Raw genomic sequence first — 27,685 nt, 5'->3', positions numbered from 1 at the left:
CTGAAAACGTTAGGTAAAAATAATGACTATAGGTAAGTGTGTCTAAATAAGAAGTTGTTTATAACCGATCGCTAGCTGTTACAATTGAGTTGCAGCACCTAAAAATAAAATTTACCATTACAAGATGAAGTATTATAGCAGTTTTGGTGTACGCTTAAAATTTTTAGTAAACAAAATACTAATTATAATCCGCTGTTGCTAGATGTTGTTAAAAATAATACTCATGCAAAAAATGGTTATTCTTATTTATATTTATTCAAATTTCATATTTAATTTATAGAAAGTTTTGAAACTTGACTTTGTTATTTAATATTTAAATGACAACGATCTTACGACTGTGGCAGGGTTGGTTATTGTTATATTAATACCGGAATAATGTCACCAAGTCTAAAACCATAAACAGGTTTTACAGAGCCTAGACGAGTATTCGACCGAAACGTCCAAAGTAAGTTTACAAATCAAAAAATATATAATATCTGACAGCTAAAATTATGTTATTGTAATTTTGTATTTTTTTTCTATAATATGTTTATATTTTTTATTTATTTAAATCTTTTCAATCAAACTAATTTGATAGATTATTGATAAATTTCGTGGATAAAAACCGTGTATCGACTATCGATCCATACATATCGTATTAATACAATATTGACGATAGTTTTGGTGAATATTTATTTACAAAAAATAATTAAAAAAACAATGGTTTTTTTTGTTTTGTTTTAAAGTTACCTACCTAACACTAAAATTTAAAAATCTTTTGACAATAAAATAAGAATGAGGTCGGTCATGTTGTATGTACGTCATGGTACATCATTAAAATTATCTTTGCAATCGCTTATATACAATATTTTGAAAATAAAATTCGCGATAAAAAAAAAAAATCGCAATATGCCATTACCAGCTGATAACCCTATAAAGTAAAATAATTAACACATTTCAAATAGTCGTATTCTCAACACATTCTATAACTAGGTTAAATAAATAGTATAGTGTAAGTTTTCAATCTGACTACTTAATAACTCAAGGCCTATGGTGAATAAAATTGATTAATCAATTATTATTATCGAAGTAACATGACGTATTAACTATCATGTAATAGTCATGTCAGAATTTTACCTCAAATAAGCTTTTAATACATTTTGTAAATTATTATTATAATTATTATTAAGGTTAAAACCAAAATACCATTTATATAATTTTCAAGCATGTTAAAAATATGTAACTAATGCATCTATGCAGTGGCGTGGTGAATTAAAATTTTTCTAGAGGCAACTTACAGATACCCTATGTACCTACACACTACTATTATTACAGAAGGTAGGGGAGGAGGGGGGCTTCAAAAAAATAATTCTGTTAAGAATCTTTTAAATGTTTAAGTAATTAATGCATAAATGCATTATAATATAATACAACTTATTATATTTTTTTAGATCATTATTGACTACTTATTTAGTATATCATTTCACATTTTCAACTAGGGACCCAGCGACTACCACCCATCGACCCATCCTCCTGTTCAAAAAAAATTTCAGAGGCAATTACCAATTGCTATGTATTTAGAATAGCATTCAATTTTAATTAAATTTAAAAAAATTAATGAATGTTTGAAAATTCTAAATAAATTTATCAAGTTTAAGAAACGTTAAAATAAACAGACTAATATATATAAAATTATTTTTACTTTCATTGAAAGATGGAAAATACACATTTTTGAAACTACATTCTGTATTTATCAGTTAAAACTGCTGTATAGCTAGTTTCAAATTAAAAGAAAAACATAATATACCTCATTGGCGAATTATGTTGACAACAATATTTTACTTGGAATATTAGCTGGTATTTCATCTAGTCATAATAAATAAAAATAATTTGTTTTATTGAAAGATCAATAACCTTTGAAAGTTTGAACCTTTAAAAGATATTATACAAAAATATACATTTATAATTGATTATGTAAATACGTATTTAGAATTAAATACATACAAGTACATAGGTATATTCAGTTTGATATAATAATATAATCAGTTGTATAAAAATGAAATGCATATATTTATTACTATTCCAAATTATAATTTTTAAATTAAATAAAAACTTGATAGTTATAGGATCGTGATTGGAAACTTTTAACATTCAGCTCATTTTGGCACTGGATAGTAGTGTATATTATTATATTATTGATTTAAAAACTTAAAGCAATGATTAGTCAAGCCATTTGAATATACATTTCTGAGTAGATTAGGTTAAAACAATGCATGTTTTGATTTTATCAAACTTAGGATTTTTGTTGTCAGATATTTCAATGATTGTCATTGGTTAATAATTGTAGTGGAAACTGCCGAACAAAATCGTGCCCAAATCTTCATAAGATAGCGGTAACAAAAACATTTTTTTTTTTTTTTTATGTATATAATATATATATTTTTGTAATACAAAATAAACAATCTACAATTTTGATTTCTTTCTTTCTGATAACTGACAACATAAAAAATCTTAAAACTAATAACATTCTGTATTTTGCACATCTTATCGGACTAAAGTTCACTAGGTCAGTAGTCGAAAAATAAACTGAAATTCCAACTCCTGTGTGTAGGGACGGGAGGACTTGGATTAGTGAACGTATTCAATGCAACGACCTATATAATGCGATGACGACGGTTGTGTTCGCTGACTGAATTATTATGCATACAAATGTGAAATTGTTTGTAAAATGTAAGAGTTCATATAGTACATATTAACAGACGATGTCACGTGAGTATTGAAATTCAGCAATATTGTTTCAGAAGCGTAGTAAGTATAATGTTAATTGGGGTGTATCAGTTTCTTGAGACTATATTCTGGAACAAAATGTATTATGTTAATAATGCTGGCTAGTAAAAATAAAAATATTATACTATTAAATCCTTAAAAAGTATTAATAATATGTACTTTTTTTCAATTACTAATAGAAACGGCATTTTTACTATAAATCTATATTTTAATACATGTACGTAGATTTTTGTTGCGGGTCTGTAAGATAATTACATGCTTTCAACTAATAAATATAATATATACATATATAGAAATTGTTTATTTCAATAGTATATGTATATTTAGTAGATGTTCGTTTAAAAACGTATCTATTGAATCTATAACGATTACAAACAATCGTATTAGCCAATAATATTGTATAATATAATATCTAGGTAGATATCAAAATGATTTACGATTCACATAATACTTGACCAAACAATATTTTTACCAAGCTAAATTTACAGTACCTTATAACTAATAATTTAAAAGCGTATGTTTTTAATAGTATTTATAATTATCTTATAAGAATATATTATTCCGTTGTTTGCTTTAAAAATGTATTAAATATGTATTTATAATTTATATATATTTGCAAATTATTTACAAAATATGGCGAATGTTTCTAATTGAATTGGATCAACAATGTTATCATTAGAGTTCTTAACCACATCATTACTTTAAACAATGTAGTTAGTGTTTGAAATATAATGTGTCTTGTTCAATAATCTGAAATCGACAATTTACAAAAAAAAAAAAATGATCGATATATTTAGGTTTGATCGTGGAGTATACCGACGTATATTACAAGTGCTAGTAGTGCTACTTATACGCGTGTTTAGGTATGCGACCGTTTGTCGGTACGTTCTATATCTGATAAAAACGTACACCTTCGATTGCACCAGTTAGTTTTCTCTCGTTGCTGTCACAGCGGCAGTATATATCCATAATATAGGCACCGGTCTACACGCTGAATAAGATAAGCGCAAAACGTATCCGTAAGGTCACGACGTTGTATCGTTTTCGTGTTTCATAATAATAATAATAAATCGTTGTATCGTGTTCCACTGTATATAAGTGTACACGGAGGCCGCGAGTCGTCCATTCATGAAAATGTCTCTCTATAAGTACTATATGTGTATAGGTATTACAACGATATGTAACCGTACACGCGACAGCACGCGCACAATGGCCGGGCGGCGGGTTTTCGGTTTTTAAACGTGAGTATCACTGTGACCGGCCTTCGTTTAGCGTCTTGTGTTAAAAAAATACACACAAACGTATTGAAACAAAACTTGTCCATTCCAAACCAATGACGGACGCGTATTTTATCCGGACATGAATATTATATACAGCATGATTTTCCAAACACATTCACCCCTTTTTTTCTTCAACAATAATGTGCAGTTGTTCGAAGTATGGTAATCGGAATTTTTAAATAGATTATAAACTCGAAGACAATATATTTTCAAAAAATTGAAATTTTTCGTACTACTTAAACTACTTAAAGAGTGTCCTGCGTGCAAATACAATCTTTTAGTTTTTGAAAAATGAAAACCACCTTTTTCTACGGTAATTTATATAACAGATATTTTTTTTTAAATGTCAACGCATTAAAATCATAATTTTAAGTTTTAATTGAGTAGTTTTTGAGTTCTTTAACTTTTTGTATTATAAGTATAATATGTCTATGATAATGAATTTGGGATCATGGGATCTATGGTGATTTTAACATGTAATCAAATTATATCAATTTATCAATATTTATAATTTATAATAATGGTCCAATAGTATAATAAATACTAAAATACTCTATATTCAATATATGTCTTATATTTTTTTTAAACCATTTTAAGGACTAATTGTTCTAATATGAACACTTTAATAACTGAAAAATTGCTCGTTTGAATTTTTATTTAGGTACTTACCTGAATCAACATTTTTTAAAACAAATTATCACTAAATAATTTATAGTTAAATAAGGGATTCTTATTTGAAAAAGATAAAATTTTGTACAAAAAATATCAACATTTTGAAAGTATAGTTGTTAAGTATATTTAAAAATTCAAAAAGTCAGAATTTGAGTAAATGTATTATTAAATTAAAAAAGGGCGTGAGCGTGCTTAGTGAATCATCCTGTATAGGTATATAGTTCTCTGCCGTGTGTAGCTGCACGGATGGGTAGGTCGGTTTCGTATTTGTTTCCTGATTCCGAAAAAGGAATCAAGGATTTTATACTAGCAGCGGACCTCCCAACGCACAGGATGCGATAATCTTAATTTCTTATTCGCGTTTCGCGTATCCGAAACGATTTTTACGGGCAAGTTGTGATAATCCGAGATAATATGACATTTTAATTATTTTACAAAATTCTTTTCAATGAATATCCAAGACAGGACCGAAATACAATGTTGTGTGAAAAAGCAATATGAATTATAAGCCTACCAACAACAACAATTTTAAACTGTTTAAAACATAGGGATTTTATGATAAAGATGAGTGAATGAATGTGTGATGGTGGTTATATCAACCAACCTAGGCTTACAAAACTTACATCATATTAATCAGTGGTATTAGTGGGGGGTACGGAAAAATGGCATATTTTCATTTTTTATAATTTACATTTTTCATCTCACCACTTCAACATATTACAACCCCCTTATAAGTTATAATTATACATAATATATCAACTATCAAATGGTTTCAGTATATACTTATTATTACACATAATATAATATTATACATTATATCGAGATATATAATATATATTATGTTATAATATGATATATGTTTAGACATATCGTGACCGAGATGAATTACTTGCAAGACGGATTTATACGCGAGAAAAACGCGTGAAAGAAAAACATAATATTCACGACCTCGTGTTTTGTCCGGCGGGTTGGGTCGTATATTTTACTGCTTCATAGTTCATATGTATAATATTGTTAAGTGGAAAAAAGTGCCCAAATTTTGTGTAGACGTTGTGTGTTTCGACGTGTAAAGAAAAAAACTAATAATTTATAGTTTATACAAAATTGAAAAAATATCAAATAAATTAATATATTTAAAAAAAAAATGTGTTATCAATCAACAGGGTAATTTTAAACAATTAGGTATATAGTTACAAACGCTTTTATTTCACAAAATCTAACCGAATTTATGCAATATAATATTTTTTTCTTTTTATTTATTTATTTCTTTAACGCTTAACTATAACACATCATGCCCTATATCCGATAAAGACAAAACAAAAATATAAATAAACCCGAAATCAATGTGTGAAGTGACTATATGGAAATAAAATTTTATCTAAATGTTAGTTATCTTCCTGTTATTCGACTTATACATCCGTGGGCCAATAGCCATAGGCCATGGCTATGGTAAGTTTCGGCGATAATATATGTGTATTGCGCATATATATCTATATAATACAATATAGATATCTATATAGTATTGCGTTTGCGCTTATATAGTTATATAGAAAGCAGATTATAATATAAATTTTCATTACGGTTAGCCTTTATTTTATTGGCCACGCGCGAAGCTTGAACTAAACACATCGTAAAAATATGTAAAAATACTAGTGAATATTTTTCGAATAGATTCATAATATTAAAATTATTTAGATAGGTTTATTTTATGGCATTTGGCGATATGATAACAACTTACTACATTTCCGGCCAAAATCGATTCGTTTTAAGCGTGTTTTATTATCCCAATGTAGTTTAGAGTACAATAATAATTATACTGGTTGTACTTACCTATTTATTTAAGGTTTAAATTCCACGGCACGAATGTGTTTTAATTGTGCTTACACGATTGTTGAAGGTGAAATCTAAACGTTATTGTTATTCACATAATTTTGTTTATGTTATCACAATTAAAAAAAAAAAATTATCAATATTTACTGATCATTAATTGTCACTAGCTGCAGGACATAAGGCACAACAGAAAATCTTAATACTTATTGAATGTACTATGTATAGACGTATACTATATCGTAATTGCTTATTTATAAATTATTTTAATTTCTCGTGTATTCACATTTTATAGTTCGTGACGGCACGCGTGATCGAAAAATAAATATTTGTGACACTGCGCACAAGCGTTTTTGAACCTGAGTAAGAAACTTGTTATATGAGATTTTAAAAATTAATATTACTCTTACCTACAACAATAAAATATGATATATTATATACCGGGTCTATAATAAGATTTACGTTTGTGGTTGTAGCGGATTTATTAGTTTCGTAGTCTGTAAATAATCAAATATAACATATAGTTATATTATTTTAAAATTGATTCATTTGATTTTGTAGTAATATAATATAATGTCGATCAGAAAAACTCAATATTAAGAAAAAAAAATATACAAATAAACGATTCTTGTTTTAAGTGTTTTGACATAAACTTAACCTTATTTAATAAATGGATGTCCATTAACTATAATGCAGATAGTTAATAGTTGATCGTTGTACTTCGGGAGATATACTCTTCATAAATAAAAAAAAAACTTTATGAATACATTAGTCTAATGATCAGGCGGTGGACTGAAAATACCCAACACAAGAAATGTAAAAATTAGCTATAGCTCTCCAAAGTATCCGAATTATAAGAGCTATTTTATCATAAACCTTGAAAATAGCTATTAGGAACACTCATTCCTATATCGATGAATAATAATTATACCATAAATAATTTAGGTGAGTATTGAAAGTGAACTTTTGGTGTTTAAAAATGTATAAAACTAAAAAATAAAATATAAACTAAGAAGTATACTGATCAGGTTATTTTGATGTAATTATTGTAATTAACTACTTAAGGGTCTTAAAGTATATTTTTGTTTGTTCACCAACTAAAAAACGAATGATAGAATAGATACAATGAAATATGGATATTTTTGACATAATATACACTTTGTTGAATTTATAATTATACTTTTGCAATATTGGATAATAATCATTGAACCGGCTCCAAAACCGATGAGCCACATAGAGTATTTCTCATTTTTCCACAGGTTTATTATTATTATAATAATAATATCTAGGTGTATAGGTATATAATATACCTAGCTTAATAAAATCTGGACTATCGTCATACATATTGGTGTATAGATAAGTGTCATTATAAATTATTATATTTATATCTATTATTTACTATTTTATATTTTTTTTTATATTTATGGTATATTATTATTAACGAGAAAGTTTTAAGAAATGTGAACGAATTAAAATTATACTGATCTGAAATATATTGCTGACAGTAGATTTTTTACAGATCTGTATGCGCTATTGTTGTAAGATATAAATGTATTTATTGAATAATCTGTGCGGAAGTATGCACCAACATATACAACATCAGTAACTTCGATTGAGTAAAACATAATTAAGATAAATTAAATGTATAAGATATGGTCTTATAATATACTAAATATATGTTATAACTAACAATATAAATTTTATAGGTATAACTTGAATAAAAATAAAAATAAAAATTCATACATCTTCAATTTTAATTTAACATTAAAACATAAACTTATTACTTGGTTGCATTCAAAGATAAAATATATGATTTGGGTAAATTATCATATAGTAAAAAATTGTAAAAAATTGTATACTAATTAGTAATTTATTTTAATTGCTAATAAACGTATTATGTTTTATTATTGTATTTTATAATTTGTTTGTAATAAGTAGTTTTAGATAACGTCGACGGAATAATTTACGAGTTTAATACTTAATTTTGAAAGGCTTCAAAAAAGATATCATCATTAAATTTTTTTTTGTTTACAAAAAATATTAGCTTAAAATTATGAAGTAGCAGATTATTTGTATGAACACTTATTAATCAGTACCTATTGACGCATTTCTAGTAGGTACCTACTTATTATAGGTTTACTACTTGTTTAAATCATTGATTTTGAGGTCTCACGAATATGAAATTAAAATTATATTGGTATTGTACAAGCTATACATGTAAATCAAATTTTACTTTACAATTTATACATTAAGAACTTTGTATTGAAAGGAAACTTTGGGGTTTTTTATTTTGTTTATAAAGGTTATATGTGAAAAACTACCTATTTATTAAAATTTTCTTAAAAACAGTGCATTTTTGATTGTACATATAAACGTCATAAACCGTATGAACTTGTATACAAAATATTAAATCAATAAAAGTTTGAATATTAGTTTTTATGTTAATAAATTTAATACGTATGTACTGTTCAATAAATGCAATATTATTTGCATTTAGCTATGAAATGATGAACTTTTTAAGTATCACTTGTATGTAAAATTAGTTACATTTTTAATGGTCTTATTCAAATTTAGATTTATTTTGATTTACATAAAAAAAAATAAATAAGTCAATGTTATTAATGTATTACCATAGTCCGTAGACATACAAATATTCTGATAAATAGATTTATAGAATTCTTATCTGAAAAATTATAGCAAAACTCGATATGATAATATAAGTGTTAATTGAGAACAAATTTGGCACCACTTGCGTATTTTATTAGTTGTTGTTAAAACTACAATAGGTTTATTTTAAAATTATATGAAATATGATTATGTATATGGTTGTAGGTACTTATTATTCAATTGTCGTTATCAATAATAATAATTAATAATAGTAAATGTACGGTTTATCGATTTAAGACTGCGTGTTAGTCAGATTTTAGGGCGTACTCACTTAATACTTGTAATATTATTGCCTATATTTATATAAACATATTTTTATATTTTATATTTTCAAACTGAATATAAAATAAATAAACAATTTTATGTAAAGATTCATAATAATATGTCTTTTATAGGTCTTGTTAAAATATTTTTATTTTTTTTTTGTTCAAAATCGAACACATTTAATTTAGTATATTATTTATGTATAATTGTATAAATTATTCAATTTATAAAAAATAACGTATGTGAAGTATGACAGAAATACTAAAATTGTATACGAATATACCCATATTTTAAGTATAAAATATCAGCTTTTTTTAATAAAAAATATTTTAATTGCACTATTATAAATTTTTTAAATCAAAAATGAATTTTGCCTATATCTTTTATTTTATGTAAAGTTTTAACTTTTATGTACTTCATAAACATATTAAGTTAATAAAATAATAATTTTTAAATTATGATCATTAAAACTATATTAATTAAATTTTGATAGGAGATATCTTTGCAATATAGTATTTATATATTATTTTACAGACAATGTAATAATTGTAAAATTGCATTGAGAAATTAAATGATTTGTCTCAAATAATGTGAATTTACAATTCATGTATTAAGATCATTCACCTTGGTTACATAGGTGGTATACTAACATTTTATTTATATATTTATTTTAATAACTTATATTTTATAGATGATTTAGATATTATTTAATGTAATTAAATCAAACGCCTACGTTTTTATAGTCGTTGTGACGTAGGCAATTAAATTTTATTGATTAAATATATATTTTATCTGAAAAAAATATTGTTGATTTAAATGTAAACAAATATCAATTTTTATCTAAGATACACAAGTGAAAACAAATATTTAAATCTAATATAGATACTTATACATTATTTTTATACAGTAATTTTTTTATTATTATTATTGAAGAAAATATTATATGTATTAAAAATTACAATAAATTTAATAATTAATAATAAAAGTATGATGGCTCCTTCAGCACCAAGCTAACTAGGTTGTATCGAAATTATTTTAAATTTCAAATAAATTTAACATTGTTCGTACGTTTAAGGCTATAATAATACTATTATAAAGGGGGAGTTACCATTTAATATTTTTGGAAAAACATGTTAAGAATTCAAAAATTCTATTAACATTTGATGTACACATTTAATCAGAGAAAGTAAGGAAAATATCAAATATCAAGTTAAAAATAATAAGAATCTTAAAATAATTTAATTTTAATGGAACACTATTTAATTACTCTTGTTACATAGCATAATACATTGTTTAGAAAATTACAATATACATCATATAATTATTATAAAAAACAGTAAAATAATGAATTGGTAAAAATGTCGATTTTCCCTGGTTATTATATAAATATAATAATATAAATTTGAATATTTAGTTTGAAATAACGATGTTTTTATAAACTATTACCAACAGAAAGTCTGAAGATATATAAAGAACTTTGGACTAGGTATTTTTACCTAAAAGTCGTATTTACCACCTTACAAATGTTTAACAAAAAAACAACACAAATATAAAAACAATTTCTTCTCTCAGAAACGATAATGTAAACATTAGTAGGTATTTATCTTTCATTTCAAAATCTATAATATAATTAGTTTAATAGTTTGGCGTACAATATTTTTTATTTAATCAGTGAAAAATCAAATCGTATCTTATGTTATTGGAATAAAATTCAAAATATAATTAATTCACGCATAATATGAATAAAACATTATTACCTATTTAATTAGATTCTTTTAATTTATACGATGGCGCTATCCCTGTACGGAATAAATCCAACTATCGATGATTACCATTATCAAAATGCATTTAAATTGTTAGTGCATTAAATTGCAATAATATAAAACATTATTAACTTAATGCGCTCGTGTACAAATAAAAAGGAACTATAATTATGCATGATTAAATCACGTATTCCAATAGTAGTTGTTTTATTAATAATCAGTAATAAGATCCTTTTAATAAACTATTTGGTGAAGCTATCTGGTTCATTAATAGTTTATGGTACTTAGATAAAATAGGTGCCTAATAAATACGACCTCGAGTACATTGTTTGAAAACCAAAAAATAGTTGATAAACTATAATGATCTAAAAAAAATAAAATAAAAATAAATAAATAAATAGCATTGGTAAACGTTTTACATTTGTAAAGTGATATAAAACTTGTACTAAATACATAACATATGGGAATTTTAATAAGCTTCTGTGTACTAATACTAGGCGATTCAGCATAGCTAAATAGTCGATTAAACAACATTGCTGATATCGTAAATAAATAATAACTATAGGTAATAAATAGTTACGAAATTGTACGTTACCTAGATGCTATAGATGTATAATGTTATAAAAATATAAATAAAAAAATAATATTTTCGTAGATTTTGTGTATAATTTTGTTATAAAATATAGTTGATTGGTATTGGTCAGGTGGCCATGTCATGACAAATTATTTTTCACGAAAGAAATAACTTTTATCCATGTGTTTTGTTCGAGGGTTTTCATCTCGCTTGCATGTAGTTTAATATAAGTACACCACATACTTTTGTGATCATTAAAAATGTGTTAAATATTTGTACTTGATTAAATTTTTAAATATAAACTATTGAAATAAATATACAAATTTCTTTTTAAAAAAACTTAAAAAGAGTTCTTTTCTTTCTAATAAATCAACTTAGACATTTGCATATACTATCACACTGCGGAGATAAAATTCATAACCGATGAAATAAAACAATGTGATTTTAAGAAAAAATCCTACTTTTGAACCGATTGAAATAAAATATAATGGGGCCCTTTGTAAAATATATATTTAAAAAAAATTGTTACAACATAATTTAATTTTTCAGTGTTATTTTTGAAATATATTGAAAATCCGAACAAGTTATCTATGTGATCTACTTTAATAGTTTTGACAAAATTGTACATTTGTTAGATACCAACCGTGAACGCAAACAATTGTATGACAATTTGATTTAAAACTAGTAAAAACAGTTTATAGATATCATTATGTCGAGTCAGTAATAATTGATGAAGTACCTACATTTTGCAATACGCTGCAAAGTTCACTATTTTTATAGTCAATGCATAATTTATAAAAAACGACTTAATGATTTTGACAACAAGACATATACGCTGAAAATGTACAAATAAAAATAAAATAAGTATTTCCTGCAACACAAAACTAGTATTGTTTTACTTCTATAACTGAACAGTATTCGTCAATATGAATATATCGATAAATTATTGGCGCTTTTATTATAATTTTTTTTTATTAATAAACATACATATTTTAAGCTTAATTTTTTTTAGCTATAATACGCACAACTAATTGTGTATAGAATAATAATTGTTTAAGTTACGATAATATAATAAGAACTATAATATGATACTCTTTTGCATTAGGTATTGAAGTATTTACTGGAGCAATTTAAATAAAACAGAACTCACCCATTATAAGTTTATTAGGAATAATAATTATTATAACTACACTGCAAGACATAATATCACCTTGACTTTTTGTACTGAACTTTATCTTATTTTATTATGTGGGTATAATAACATATTAAAATGTATATTTTTATAACTAAAAAAAATATGATTATTCAACTATTTTGATAATGTGTTTTTAAAAAGTGGTATATTTATTTGAGACTTTGTATTTAACATATGTATCTGCAATTATTAAGTAGGCGTGTAATATAAAATATGTAATTATACTTCATTACCAAACAATGTTGAAATATTTTGAATTACAAAATTAGTAGCGTTATACAATGAAATATGATTTCTAATACCAATTTAGAAAATAATGTTGTTAACTAATTTAATGATATGATTGAATCCAAAAAGATTTCGTTGTATATTTATAGTGGACGACAATTAAGCCGAACTGTTGTATATTTTATTTCGATGGTTTGAAGGGTAGGTACAAAAGAGAATTAATAGATTTGTACGAGTGAGGTTAGATTAACCGTCTGACGACGAGAACAAATAATTACGGCGTTTCTTAGATGGCTTAATCCTACAAAGGACGATTAATGGATTGTCAGTAGGTATAATGTATTTATGACAGATAACGAATTATAAAGGGTTAATTCCGAGACATCATGATAGTGAGTATATGTTATAACTTATAGGTATATGGTTAAGAATTAGTGTAATGTGTGACTTAATGACAAAGAAGTATGTATAGGTACAAAAATATAATATGCCGATATGGAAAAATAAAAATAAATTGATGTTACTAAAAATTAAAAACGCGTATACAAATAAATTGTTGATTGTGAAACTATAATAAAAAATATATTAAAAATTGAAGGTTAGATCATTAGACTTACATTCATTATAGTTTGAACCAAGATCTGACAAAATAAAATATATTCCTTAATGTTGGGTTATCTGATTTATTGTTTTTGAGGTATACAGTAAAACGATTGGCCCAAAGAGTTCAATAATTACCTAAAATGTAGAGCTGTAAAAAAAATACACACACACACACACACACACATATATACCAGTACTAAGTAAGAATAAATTATGTTTTTACGCTGATTTGAAACATTTGAGTTTTTCATAAAAGTATTGACATTCAATGAAGAGAAAAATATTTTCGTGTTTGAATTATTTTTCTGTATTAAATTTATATAAATTAATTAATCGTTGATATAAAGTAACACGCATTTCTATATTATATTTTATAATATTTTGTTATTAAACGTCTTCATAAAACGGTTGAACATTTGCGTTAACAATATTTATATTGGTTATTATGTAAATAATTTTAAATGCGCGTTTATTATGCTTATCGTTCGATATTATTTCAATCAGATTTTCCGATTCTTTTTAATCAAATTTGTTTTGATTGTGAAAGTACCTTATGCCGTACGTCTATATAGGTATTAAGTAATGCTTTATTTTGATTTCTAACGTACAATCGGTTAGTTATTACTTATTAGTAATTATACACAATAATTGCATTTACGTATAAATAACATCATAGATACATGATATTAACTAAACTAATACTATAGAAATTGCATTAGATTGATTTGTGTAATCAGAGTTTCATTCAAATCTATTCGTTTATAAACTCTGTAAAATGTGTAGTTACCACGCAAAACGTAAAATTAATTCTATAGGTACAAACAATAATAATAATAATAATAATATAATAAAAAATCGATTGGTAGTGACGTCAGTCACAGTTCAGAAATATTTTTGGGTTCAACTGCTCATAAGAAGTGCGCACAAGTCAAAGAAATTAATTAAAGGTACCAAGAAGTATTAAACAATTTATTGATAAATATAAATTATGAATTAAAATGGTTACTCATTTTTTTCTCGTGTATGTATTCTTTATAACAGATGTATAATATGCGTAGATACAATAATGCAAAACGAATGTTATAACGTAGCAGACTGTTCATTATTTTATAACGTTAATAACATAAAATGTATGTATATATATATTATGATCGACAAACATTTCAATTTAATTAAACATATACTCCTTTGGCAATTATTTAAGCTAATCTGTGTACAAATATTGAAATAAATTAATAAATACAAACAACTAATGATTATATAGGATATCAGTGTATTATTTGTTTTTTTCTCTCAGACCCACACACAACAAATAAAAGTCTTTCGCGTGAAATCGTTTTTATTTTATGATTTTATATACTAGTCTTAGAGTAAAATCACTAATTACTAAAATTATAGAGAATAATATTTTTGAAGATTTCACACATCTTGGTTTTATTTTGTGTTATTATTACAATTATTATTAAGAATTTGATTTTATATTATGCTTAAATAAAAATTAATTAAAAATTAAAACGAATATTTTGAAATTGCTTTGAGATAATATTTAGACAAATGGATATGCCATGCGAATCGCCGAACTACAGTGTTATATTAGCAAGCCTAAGGGCCAAGGTTATATACGTGGTTCGATAAATTATTTGATTTTATTCGCTATACGTTCAATATCTAACACAGGTAATTTTGTTAAATTGCACAGTGTGCTACCGTCGTGATAAAAATAGTGCTCGAATAAATTGGGGGAGTGCGCAGTGGGACAGAGCTCCCCACCTATTTATTTATTTTTTTTGCGTACCCCAACTTTATTTTTTCACAGGAACGGGGGGAGGATGGCACAAACTTATGTCCAAAATAATTTTTATTAAAATGTGGATTTCAATTTATAATAAAATTAATTTTACAATTTTCAGTATCAAAATTATTTTTGATAATAATTTATTATATAAGATTATTATTATTATCACTTCTATGGCCTTATATATATATATTTTTTAGTTTGCTTATTAATTAATTATAATATCAAACTGTTCTTTGCCTATAATTTATTGTACATATCTATTCTGTGGACTAGTATGAAGGTAGAATTAAAATATCTGTGTTGCTGAAAAGTGGTATTCAAAATATAAGTACGGTTGTCAAGGGGGGGGGGGGGAAATCCCCCACGGGTCTGTGTTAAGTAATTGTGCACTTGGAACGCAGTTTTTAAATCGTTGGATTGAGCTCCTCTACTTAATTTTTCCCAATTCGAGCACTGTTGCGCACGCTATCGTAGATAATAAATAAAACGTCCAGACATCCAGTTGAATTGAAAACAAATCCTTTGAAAGGTGTATTTGCTATACTTATTTTCTACGAGTACTATAATATTATTCTGGACCGCGATGATACAACATCAATAATATGATATCATGTCATAAGTGTTTTAATAAACAAATAAATAATGATACATTGTAGTCGTACAATATAATATACAAATATAGTCTTATAATAAAGACGATGTTAATGATCGCATATTGTTATCGAAAAGTATGTAAGCATAGACCAGCTGTACTTTAATTTCCGTTTAGAATATTGTACATCAGTTTATGGTATCTATTTTGTCCAGAATCTAAGTGACTATACGGCGATCACTGTAGTACTGCACTACTGCGTAATAAGTACACTCAAATTATACAACATCGAAGAACTAAATATTGCAAGCTTAGTAGGAGTTAAGAAGCCTTATTTAAATTATTGATCAGTTGTGTTTTATGATTAACCAACGATTTGTATTTAATTGCTAATCTGTTTTTTTTTTTTTTTTTTTAAATAGTAATTATTATTATTAATAATAATGAGCATTTGCTGCAGGTGTTGGCGGATGACGTCAAAATACCAACTTTATGTACAATAATGTATTTACACGAGATGAAGGTATTGTGAACTTTAAACACACACACATTATACGAGTGGAAAATCAATTGAATGACCTGTATCCACTTGAACGTTTTTCTAAAGTTCTACGTAATTACATTTTTTTCCAATAAATTGTTTGTGAATAATCAGAAATATTTTGAAACTCGCTAACGTTCTGGAATAGTCTGGTTCTGGTACTTGATATTTTGATATTTACGGTTTTTTTGCTTTCAATGTCTTAATCACATAAAGATCATTATGGTACGCGAATATATAGTACATTACTACCAGGGCTGTAGATCTTTTGGTCATCACGAATAAACACCGTACAATATCTTCCGGTTATGACCGTATAGTGTATACTCTCAAAACCTAACCTAATCTAACACACTTGAGGACATTACACTTATTCCTAATGACGGTATGGTTATGACTTATATTGAGTTATATACTTATAAAGTATACCCTGCGCATTTTTACGACTAAAGCACTGACGACTACACTGCGCATATTAGTATGATGATAATTCCTATGATCCATGAACAATGCATGTAGAATAATATTGTGTATGAGTACCGTTAATATTTGGATAGTTAAAACTAAAAGGTTGGGTTACTGAAATTCGATGTTAGAAAAGTCAAACAAATCTTTCTACGGTTCCACCCAAGTAATCAACTATAATTTAATTAATGTTCAGTAAATATTAATTTTTAAAGATTAAAAAACAAATGTATTTGTTGATCATTATTTATAGCTATTTATTTATTATTAATGATAATTGTATTAATATTTACCAAGTAAATATTGAATTCACCAAAATTATTTATTTACCGAGACCATTACTGTGATATATGCTTATTTAAAGTCACGTAGTCGGTGGCCAATATGAGTGGACGAGATTTTTATGGCACACTTTTTCGTTTTTTATTTATTAATTATCAATGGCAATGGGATTTAGGATTATTTGAAGCAATTTCTTCGTATCTTAATATGTGAGCGGGTGGGTGGCTGGATCTGGGCTGTTGTCTAATCGAAAGACCTCAACACTAATATATAATGACAAATACTCGTATTGTAGTTAATATAATCGATTATTCGAATATGCTACTAAATTACTGTGTCCAAATTTGTTTGTTGTCGTTGTTATTTAGTTTTGTTTTATCTTATAATATATAGTTAGTTAATAATTACATCATATTCAGAAATTTATAATTGGAGTGGTGCGGGAAGCGAAGCCCACCTGCGGTTTATTTTGTTTCAATGAAGGGGCGGTTGTAAAATATTTAAAATATACAATATGCTTTAAAGACTCAAAAAGTTAGCACCGCCACTGTTAATTAATGTATTGTTATAATTTTTTTCACGAAAAATTACTTTTTATAATATAATGATTAATGATAATATTTTCAAGATGCGAATTGTAACTATCTAAGAAAAAGGCAAAAAAATAAAATAACAAACATGAAAATCTGTTTCATTTAATTATCTGAAGTTTTTATGTTATAGTACAGGGGTCTCCAAACTACGGCCCGTGAACAAGTTTTAACCGGCCCACAGCACCCATTAGACGGTAAATAAAATATAGATTATTCTATAGAAAATTAAAAATTATATGTGTTAATAAACTTTTGGCCCACTAAGAGCATTTGATATTTTTTGTGGCCCTCGAATAAAAAAGTTTGGAGACCCCTGTTATAGTAGATACTCGTATAAAAGATAATTACAACAATTTTTAGTTTAGCCATAGAGTTCTGCTATTATTTTCAATTTTGTTTTATTTATTATTCACGTGAATAAGAAACAAGTCACATGTTTTCTTTGTGTTATGTAATTACCTAATGCCCGAAACAGCTGTAGTTGAAAGTTAAATAGTGACTACAAAAAAAACAACTATTAAATTGATAAATTGATTTATTTTGTGTAAAATGAATTAATGTATATTTTTTATTAATATTTAATATTTATTAGTAAAATTTTTTTTTAAATGTTCAGATACAAAATTTAGGCAAATACTTGTTTAATATAAATTTGGTTACATGACCCCGGAATAGGTACAGACTATGTTATACATTATAAAATATACTATTATTAGTGCTTAGGTACTTATTTATCAAACACTATTTGGTTTCAATATTATCAATTTATATTGATTATCATGATATATTAATTTTCATTATTATTATCAGTATCACATTAATGTATTTAAGGTAATAAACTATAAAAATACAATTGAAATTATATCATTTAAACGTACGGATTAATACATAGTACCTATTATTTTATAATATAGATAGCTACTAAAAATGGTAAATGGATAATAAGTTATGATTAAATGTTAAAAGTATATAAAAAAAAAAATACAAAAATGTTTAAATGTTTAAAGTACAGGTATGTACCTAGTTATGAAGATACTTCAATATATTATTATCAAAGAAATTTGACTAGATCACGTAGGTAGATATGATAATATATTGATTATAAAAGAAGTTATTTACTTTTTTAATAGTATTAATAGTTACAAAAAGTTCATTCTACTTCTCAAACAAGTAAAAATAAAACTATCAATGGTAATTTGAATATATTTTGTATTGTAAATAATAAAAATGCATTAATATACAATAATAATAAGTAGGTACTTGAGCTTAATAGGCCAATGCTAGGTAATTAAATAAAGTGAATATTAAGGTCAATATAATTTACATCTATTTCAACGGTGAATATAATATGGCTTTATATGCGGTTTGATATTTGTATTGGGTGTATAATAAAAAATATATAAAAATTAAAAATACGACTAGACCGGTTCAAGAGCCATAAACAGTGTTTATTGAACACATATTTTGGAAATGTATTTGAAATTTCCCACGGGTTCGTGACACAAATTGCTCTACTGCTAGTTTTTACCACGTCGTACCTATTTTTTGCTTTTATATTATTAAAATAACATTTATTTTATAAGACTAGATAATATTATAGGTAGGTATAAAATGTGTTCTATCTTCCATTATAGGGCCGGATTGGTCTGGCGAGCTATACCGAGTGAAATTTGGTGGGCTGCTCAAAATATGGGTTGGTTTTGAGTGTTTGGTCGTACTTAATTTTTTGTGATCAATTAGTACAAACATTGATAGAAAATATAATTGAATTGACTTGAATTATTTAAATCGTACAGTGACTGTAGCTGTAATCGAACGTTAGAAATTCTAAAACTCGGTAGGCCGATATCTGGCCAATCCGACACTAGAAAGTTACTGGAAGTTCCATACATTCAAAATGTCGGTAGTTGTCTGGGCGAGAGAAATAATTTTGACTAAAAATTAATATTCCGGTCGAGCGACTCTCGTTTATACTACTGTTTTGGCGAAATTATTTTTACCTGTGTATGTGATCACAGCATATTGTATTTTGATACGTAATTCTTTTTTTTTTATTAAATTATTATACTACAATTTTACTACTATACCAATGTATTTTTAAAGTCATGGTCCACTATTAATTATTAGTTATGTATATTTTACGTTATTTAATTGTATTCATTTTTGACTGTGAGTACATTACTTATTCTGGGGTACAGCCTCTGAATATAACCTCCCCACCCACGCTTCCCTCGTAGCACATTTACTTATTGTATACGTTTTGTATTTAGTTTACACAAATTGTAAATTATTATATTTTAAATAAATAAAAAAAATGCTCATTTTATTATTACAATAATATTATGGGACATAAATACCAATATTGTTTTTAACTCAAATTTCATTATTAATTATGTATAATAATATACCTATATTGTAATTGTTTTTATTTAATTATTTTTAATTTTGCAACGAAAAATGTTCATTACTATACAATAATTAATTTATCAATAAACCTATTTGTACTTATCCGCCCAAACGGTATTTTTGGCGGAATGAACACTCACCCAAACGTCCCAAACAGACCACATTCTGAGACTTTGGGGTCGATTCGCCCTGCAAACAGACTACGCTCATTGAAAGTACCGATTTAAATATATTATTCCACCTTCCACATTATAACAATAAATTATGCACGTTTTAATATTATGACGTATAAGCTGTACTAAATTAATTAAGTAATAGACTTAATAGTATAATACTATAATAAAGTATAAAGTATAATGAATTTATATTGATTTTGCATCAATAATAAAAATCCAACAGTCCGCTAGGCGTTAATTAATTATGAAATCTTCGTTCCTATAGTTTTTACACTGTTATTATTAATTTCATCGTCTCTTATCACGTTATATTGTGGAATTGAGCTGCCCGCGGTGTTCCGATTACTATAACGTCATGAATTAGTTTAACAAACGCAAAATATAAGACGTGTTTTATAGAAAATATTACGCATTTACGACGTTTAGCTCTGCGGGCGTTAAAACCGAAGAAAATTGAAAATAATACACCAAAACATTTTATTATTATTATTTATTATTAAAACAAATAGGTAACAGACAAACGCTGTCTGTAAAATGTATTTACAAACGATTACAATTAGTGGAACCAAAGTAATTTAATTGTTTATTGATGATCGATAATTAACAATTATTCATATAATTTCGAATATTATTATCCAACTTATTTTACTATTTTATTTCGATTATTTTTTTTTACGGATAATCCATATTGAAAAATAAAAATGCAAGTTTTTTATATCGACAGTTTTCGTTTTTTATTTATTATATACATTACGGATTAGTACGATTTTTTTTTCTATAAGTATAGTTTTTATTGGTAATAATTAAGCTAAAAACGATAATGTGTTTGTTTGCCATTTTGTTTTTTAAATATTACTGTCCAGAATGTTTATGATAACCTAGGGCTTAAAAATAGTTCAGGTGCTTGACCTTTTGTAAATCGTAAAAAAAGCGATAAGTAACAGTATGTGCAGAGTTAAATAGCTAATATAATATAATACTTGTAAAACTTGATATTGTGAAGTATTAATATCTATTAAATGCCAATATTATATTTTTATCTAGTTATAGGTGTATATTATGATATGTGAGGTATTACAATTAAATGTATATTTGCTATATAAATTAAATATCAATTAGAAATTTTGAAATTAATCATTAATTGACAACTCAAATCTTTAAATGAAATTATTCGAATACGTACCTATTGGGATGGACCTGTCTTAAAATAATGCCATTCATAGTAATAATTTAAATTTTTTACTTGGAGAAGAAGGGAGGGGTTGGAAAATGTATGGTTAACAGGATCGCTTTGCTCTACATAACCCCTTCGTCTTATTTTTGAAATTTCTTTGGAAATCATACTAAATATTTATACAATATTTTTTTTGAAACGTAACGATTATTACTTAGGTATTTCCAAATAAAAAGTATAGGTTCTGTAATTCCGCACAACGTTCAAAAACAAAATAAATTACACTATACAATTATTTAAACAAATAAAATGATAAATTTAATATAATTTTTGTGTATATTTATTTTTATTTTTAAAAGACAATCTACGGTCTCATTAAAAAAAAATATTCTGTTGAAATATTATTAGAAATATATTTTTTTATATGTACTATAGAAAAGTTCTACACCAAGCATTTTATGAATTTTAAGTCGTGTTTAATTCTCCGTATTGTAGAGAACGGGCATAAAAAAAATAACGTCAATGGGTGTACCACGAAATAAGATACTATTATAATTTATAATAACCGAATTTATATTCGGTTATTATAAATTATAATAGTAGTTGTCATTATTGACAAATATAATTAATATCAAACAGCTGATAATTATAGAGTGATAAGTTTTAACCGTGATTGCCTTCGGTTGAGTTGTAGTGACAAACTAATAAATACAATTTTTATCAATTTAAAAAAATTCATATTATTTAATTTTAAATAATTATTAATTATTATGCAATGAAAAATGATTTTCTGAAAAATGAATTGATCTTTGGATGGTTAAATAAGCCTTTTTTAAGTAGGATATAAGCTCCCCCCCGTGACTCCTAAATATTAAACAGTTTTGGAGTTATAGGAGGCGGGTATGAAAATTTTATTTTTTAATTGTGTAACCGGTGCATTGGACTTGAGTACCTAACAACCCAACGTTATAATCGAATAAGTGAAAATATTTTGTGTTTAAATAGATAGGATGTATTATTATTATTTAATATTTTCTGAAATGTATTATGATTGAAAATGAGATTTCGACATTTAATGCAAATAACTATCAGATAGTGAATATTTTATAATACGATTATATAAAAAGGATATAAATATTACTTTTATTTGAACAATTGTATTTTAGAACTTTATATATTATTAGTGAATAGAGCTTGTACCATAGATATATTTAAAAATAGTGATAAATACAGTTTTAAAATATAAATTATACATAACAATATATTATATAATTATTTTATAAATGCGAAATGTGTAGATATTTAGTTTTGTAATATTATATTATTACCTATATGGCTCTATTATATAAATAGCAATTATTAATATGGCAATTTATTCACAGCTTTGATATAATTTTATCAATTATAGTTTAACGCCTTTGAAATATTATATTTTTATATTTTATGATTGCATTTTAATTTAGATATAAAATATCATTTTAATATAAATATTAAAATTATAACCTACTTGTTATAAATAATAATTTTTTTTTTCCTATAATATATAAATAATAACAAACTATACGAATCTTACGAAAAACGTGATTAAGGTAATCACAAGATAATTCCAGTTGTTTTGGTTATGTTTTTCGTCTCTATTTGCCTTGTACCAATAATTTTAACCAATCTACAAACGAGCTTATCATTGTTCGTGTAGCCGATCTCCATTCTTATTCCATTGTATTCATAAATCTGCATAGTTATTTTAAATGTAAACTAAATTTTATAAATATAGGTACACGTGCATATAAATAAAGCTTACATAAACATAATGATTATATATTATGTTTAAAAATGTAAATTTAAATTGAGAACGTTGTCCATAGTATTATGAATATTTACCTAATATAAGTTTAGGTTTTTATAGAAAGCAGAAGTTGTTATTTTATATTGTTAAACATTTTGGCTTAATAATCATTAATGGCATTATTAACGGACGCTTATATTATTATTAATGGTAGTTGATTATTGTTGAGCAATAGAATATAATGATTTCACTATGATTGAATTTAAAAATTACTTTTTAAAAGGCATTTATAAATGTATATGATGATGTTATTGATATTTAAGATTAAATATTCAAATGCATTTAAAAAAACAGTGAAATAATTAAAAAATATAGAAAGTAGATAACCGCTTTGTTGTATAGTAGTGTGTTTAGTAAACTTCGTCATAGAGTAAATTACTGTAACGAATGTGTTAAATTTAAATTTAATGGTAAATCATTGCATACGAAATATGGGCAAAAGCAGTCTATTAGCCTTTATTACCGAGTTATGTTTCATAATGCGTGTTTTATATATTGCTATTAAAGCAAGTAATTTATTTTATTAATAATATTATCATTGGTTATTAATTTAAATTTTGCTGAGAACATTGCATTTATTATATCATTAACATTTAATTATTATACATACTATACATCTTTTCTGTGTACTGTTAATTTAATTAATTTTGGTTCTCATCATAAACATTCTTTGAAATTTGAACTACAAAATAATTTTCTATTTAGACAAAATTCGTTTTTTTTAACACTTATAAACAATTATTATAGATTAAATCTCAATTTTTTTTTTTTTTTAATTGCTATATTAAAACACTCCAAGAAACCTTTTCATACTAAATTTTTAAGTTTTTAACAGAATGAACAACAAGTATTTATCGAAATTTAAGACTGCTGTCTTTTAGGTAAGCAAATCTATCAAAAAATTATTTTAATAATAATAATAAAATATCCAAAAATTAAAAAATGTTCGTCCTCTCGTTTCTTTTAAAAAATACATAGAATTTTAAATTTTTACCTCCAAAAATTATGAATTTAGATTCAATTTGTTACCATAAATTTTCATTTAAGTTGATTATCAGAGCGTTTTTTTTTACTGAAAATAGTATCTTTAGATACCTAACAGACACACAAATAAAAATACACGGTTGCAATAAAAATACATTCATTTCTTCGCCCAGAGTCTAAAATGTTTAATACTCAAAATGTCTTATATTTAACATGAATAATATTAATATTATGTATTATACAAATGACAAATTTAATAGTTACTAACGTTATAATTTATTTTTATATGTGATTATTAACATACAATTTTAGTTAATTAAAATTTGATCAATACTTCATAATACTAGATAATTATCCGAACATCATATTATACAATAGCATACAAATGTTGTCTTGTTTTAAAATATCATTCAGTCATCAGTACTTTATTAACTGTGAATAATAAAACTATACTATATAGTTCACCTAACACCTAGGCTTTAAATATATATAATATATTTTGATCAGAGCTCTTGATCTTGAGTGGTCAAATACAAAATGTTATTTATGGTTAGATTAGATATCATTTATTATTATTTACACATTTAATGAATGAACATTACTTTTAACATCAAACAATATAAATTATACATATATAATATATATATATTATAAACATCTTACCAATAAATACTGTGTAATAATTTAAGGTTATCGAAAGCTTTAGATAAAAATATAAAAATCAATGTTCTATACATAATATTAAAAATGCAATATTCACTTCACACATATAGCGCAAATTAAGAAATAAAAATTGTTAAATACTATCAAAACCATAGGGTTATTTATGTGCCTTTAATAAAGAAATACACTTGATTTTATAATCTATAATAATATTTATCTTATTCAACACGAGTTTGTAAATAATTGTAAAGAAAACATAAATATCATATTTAATAATTTTACTTGTCCCGAGCTCCTATAACTAATTTATATATATATATATATGTATATATATTTCGCACCTCTGAAAACTGCCGCATGGTTGACTAGAAAGAAATTATTAATTAAAAAATATTTGCTTAAAAATAAACGAATTTTTGAGAATTTTTAAGGATTATTGATCACATAGGTTGAGAACTTCTGTCATTGAAAATAATTCTAACAGAAATAATATATATTTTGGAAGTATTTTTCTAATATCCAAATGGATATGAGTAATGCATTTAATATCGAGTAGTAGTGAACTCTCCCGATTATTAACTATCTCGGTCAACATTATACTTACCTAAAATATCTATTTTATTATATAATTATATTAAAAATTCATCACGAAATTAAATATTCAATTATGTAGTCTAAATTTTTACGTTTATAATATTATTATAAAAATTTAATTTAAACGTATATTAAATTTAATTAATAATTTTTATTTTTTAAGTATCTTGACTATAATTATGCAAAATATATTGATTTGATATATTTATTATAATTTATATATTTTACTTTTTTTAAATTTGTATGCTCGTATAATTATTAACATCAATTTATAATGATATAGTTACAATGTATAAATTAGTACAAACAAAGTTATTAGTAATAATTACCTTGTGTTAAAAATTTACCCCGTTTAATGTACTTATATTTAAATAACAACACAATTAGTGCCAAAATTCTAAAACAACATAACTTTCACATACAATTTCAAGAAAATTATTGTTATGATTAATGGTAATCGTTATAAACATATTAACTATCCGTGACGTAGGTACATTTTTTATAAGATAATATATTCCAAAGTTGCGTATTATTATTTATATTTCTAGGTAACATTGTAAATAATAATAATAATAGTTGTTTTAGCTCGATAAACAGTTATTGGATTTAAATAAAATGCTACTTGTTATATAATGACTTGAATAACATAATATCACGTGTATCCGATAGTATAGTCGCTGGATCATGTCATGTAAATACTGAATGGTGTGATAATGATGCTTATTATTCGCCACGTGACTGGAGTAATAATTAGGAGACGAACATATTAAATTAACAGAAACAGTTAAATATAGAGTTTATATTTTGGTATATTGTATTGTTTTTAATACGCTACACAGTTTCATAATCGAGTAGAATCCTTTCACACATACATAACAAAAGCATATTGGAGGTGTAAAGTCAACACACAGATTAGATACATATGAGGTTGTGAAACGTGAGTGGTTATAGGTCCTTACGTTGTAAAAGGTACCTACGTGCGTTTTAAATGTTAATATATTGAATTGATGGAACACTATAATATTATATAGGTACCTAACCTATACGTTACAAGTTACCAGTTTACCACCAATGTCATTGGGTCGATTTCCCGATATCGCATTACATATTGTGGTGATATTATTAGTGGCCTATATTATGGGCGCATTTAAATTCCGCCCCCCAAAAAAATACAGGAAAAGAAACATACGTGTAAATTCCGCCCGAAAAAAATTGATATTTAATAAACACATCCTACATAATATAACTTTTAAGTTATAAGTAAGAAGATTTTATTACTTAATGAAATTTAAAAGTTTAAAGTTACTTTTATTTGCACGGTCGCGTCGTACAGTCACGGAACACTTAGTTTAAAAATATTTATTTTTTCGGGCATAGTTTACACGTACCTTTTTTATTTGGATATTATCCCGGACGGAATTTACCATAGACCTTGTTTTTACCTGTTAAGTTCTGGCGGAATTTACAATCTCTCTATATTATAATATAGGCTTTGCCTCCGAATCATTTATTTGGGTTTCGGGTGCTAAATGTGTTTGGGTGTCCAAAATAAAAATTTTTGAATGATTTATGTTATTTACAATAAAACATAACACGAATGCACAACATAATTTGTTTTAGACCTAACTTGGTTTATTTATCGAATTTTAGTTTCAATAAAATATTTATTAAATTTACCTATAATTTATTTTGTAAAATTGTTCCTGTAAATATTATTAATATTGTTAAATCA

The 27,685-nt window shown here is 25.2% G+C and overlaps 1 long non-coding RNA gene across 1 annotated transcript in view; it reads right to left on the bottom strand.

The window, feature by feature from the left end:
- Positions 1-2,522: 2,522 nt before the first annotated feature.
- Positions 2,523-27,685, bottom strand: part of LOC132922036 (uncharacterized) — a 30,511-nt gene continuing 5,348 nt past the window's right edge. Inside the window, exon 3 of the long non-coding RNA XR_009660983.1 lies at positions 2,523-2,834. This is a non-coding gene — a long non-coding RNA (uncharacterized LOC132922036). The remainder of the gene's footprint in view (positions 2,835-27,685) is intronic.

This window comes from Rhopalosiphum padi, chromosome 1 (genome assembly GCF_020882245.1).
Source record: "Rhopalosiphum padi isolate XX-2018 chromosome 1, ASM2088224v1, whole genome shotgun sequence".
Taxonomy (NCBI): domain Eukaryota; kingdom Metazoa; phylum Arthropoda; class Insecta; order Hemiptera; family Aphididae; genus Rhopalosiphum; species Rhopalosiphum padi.
This window is presented reverse-complemented; position numbering and strand designations above follow the sequence as displayed.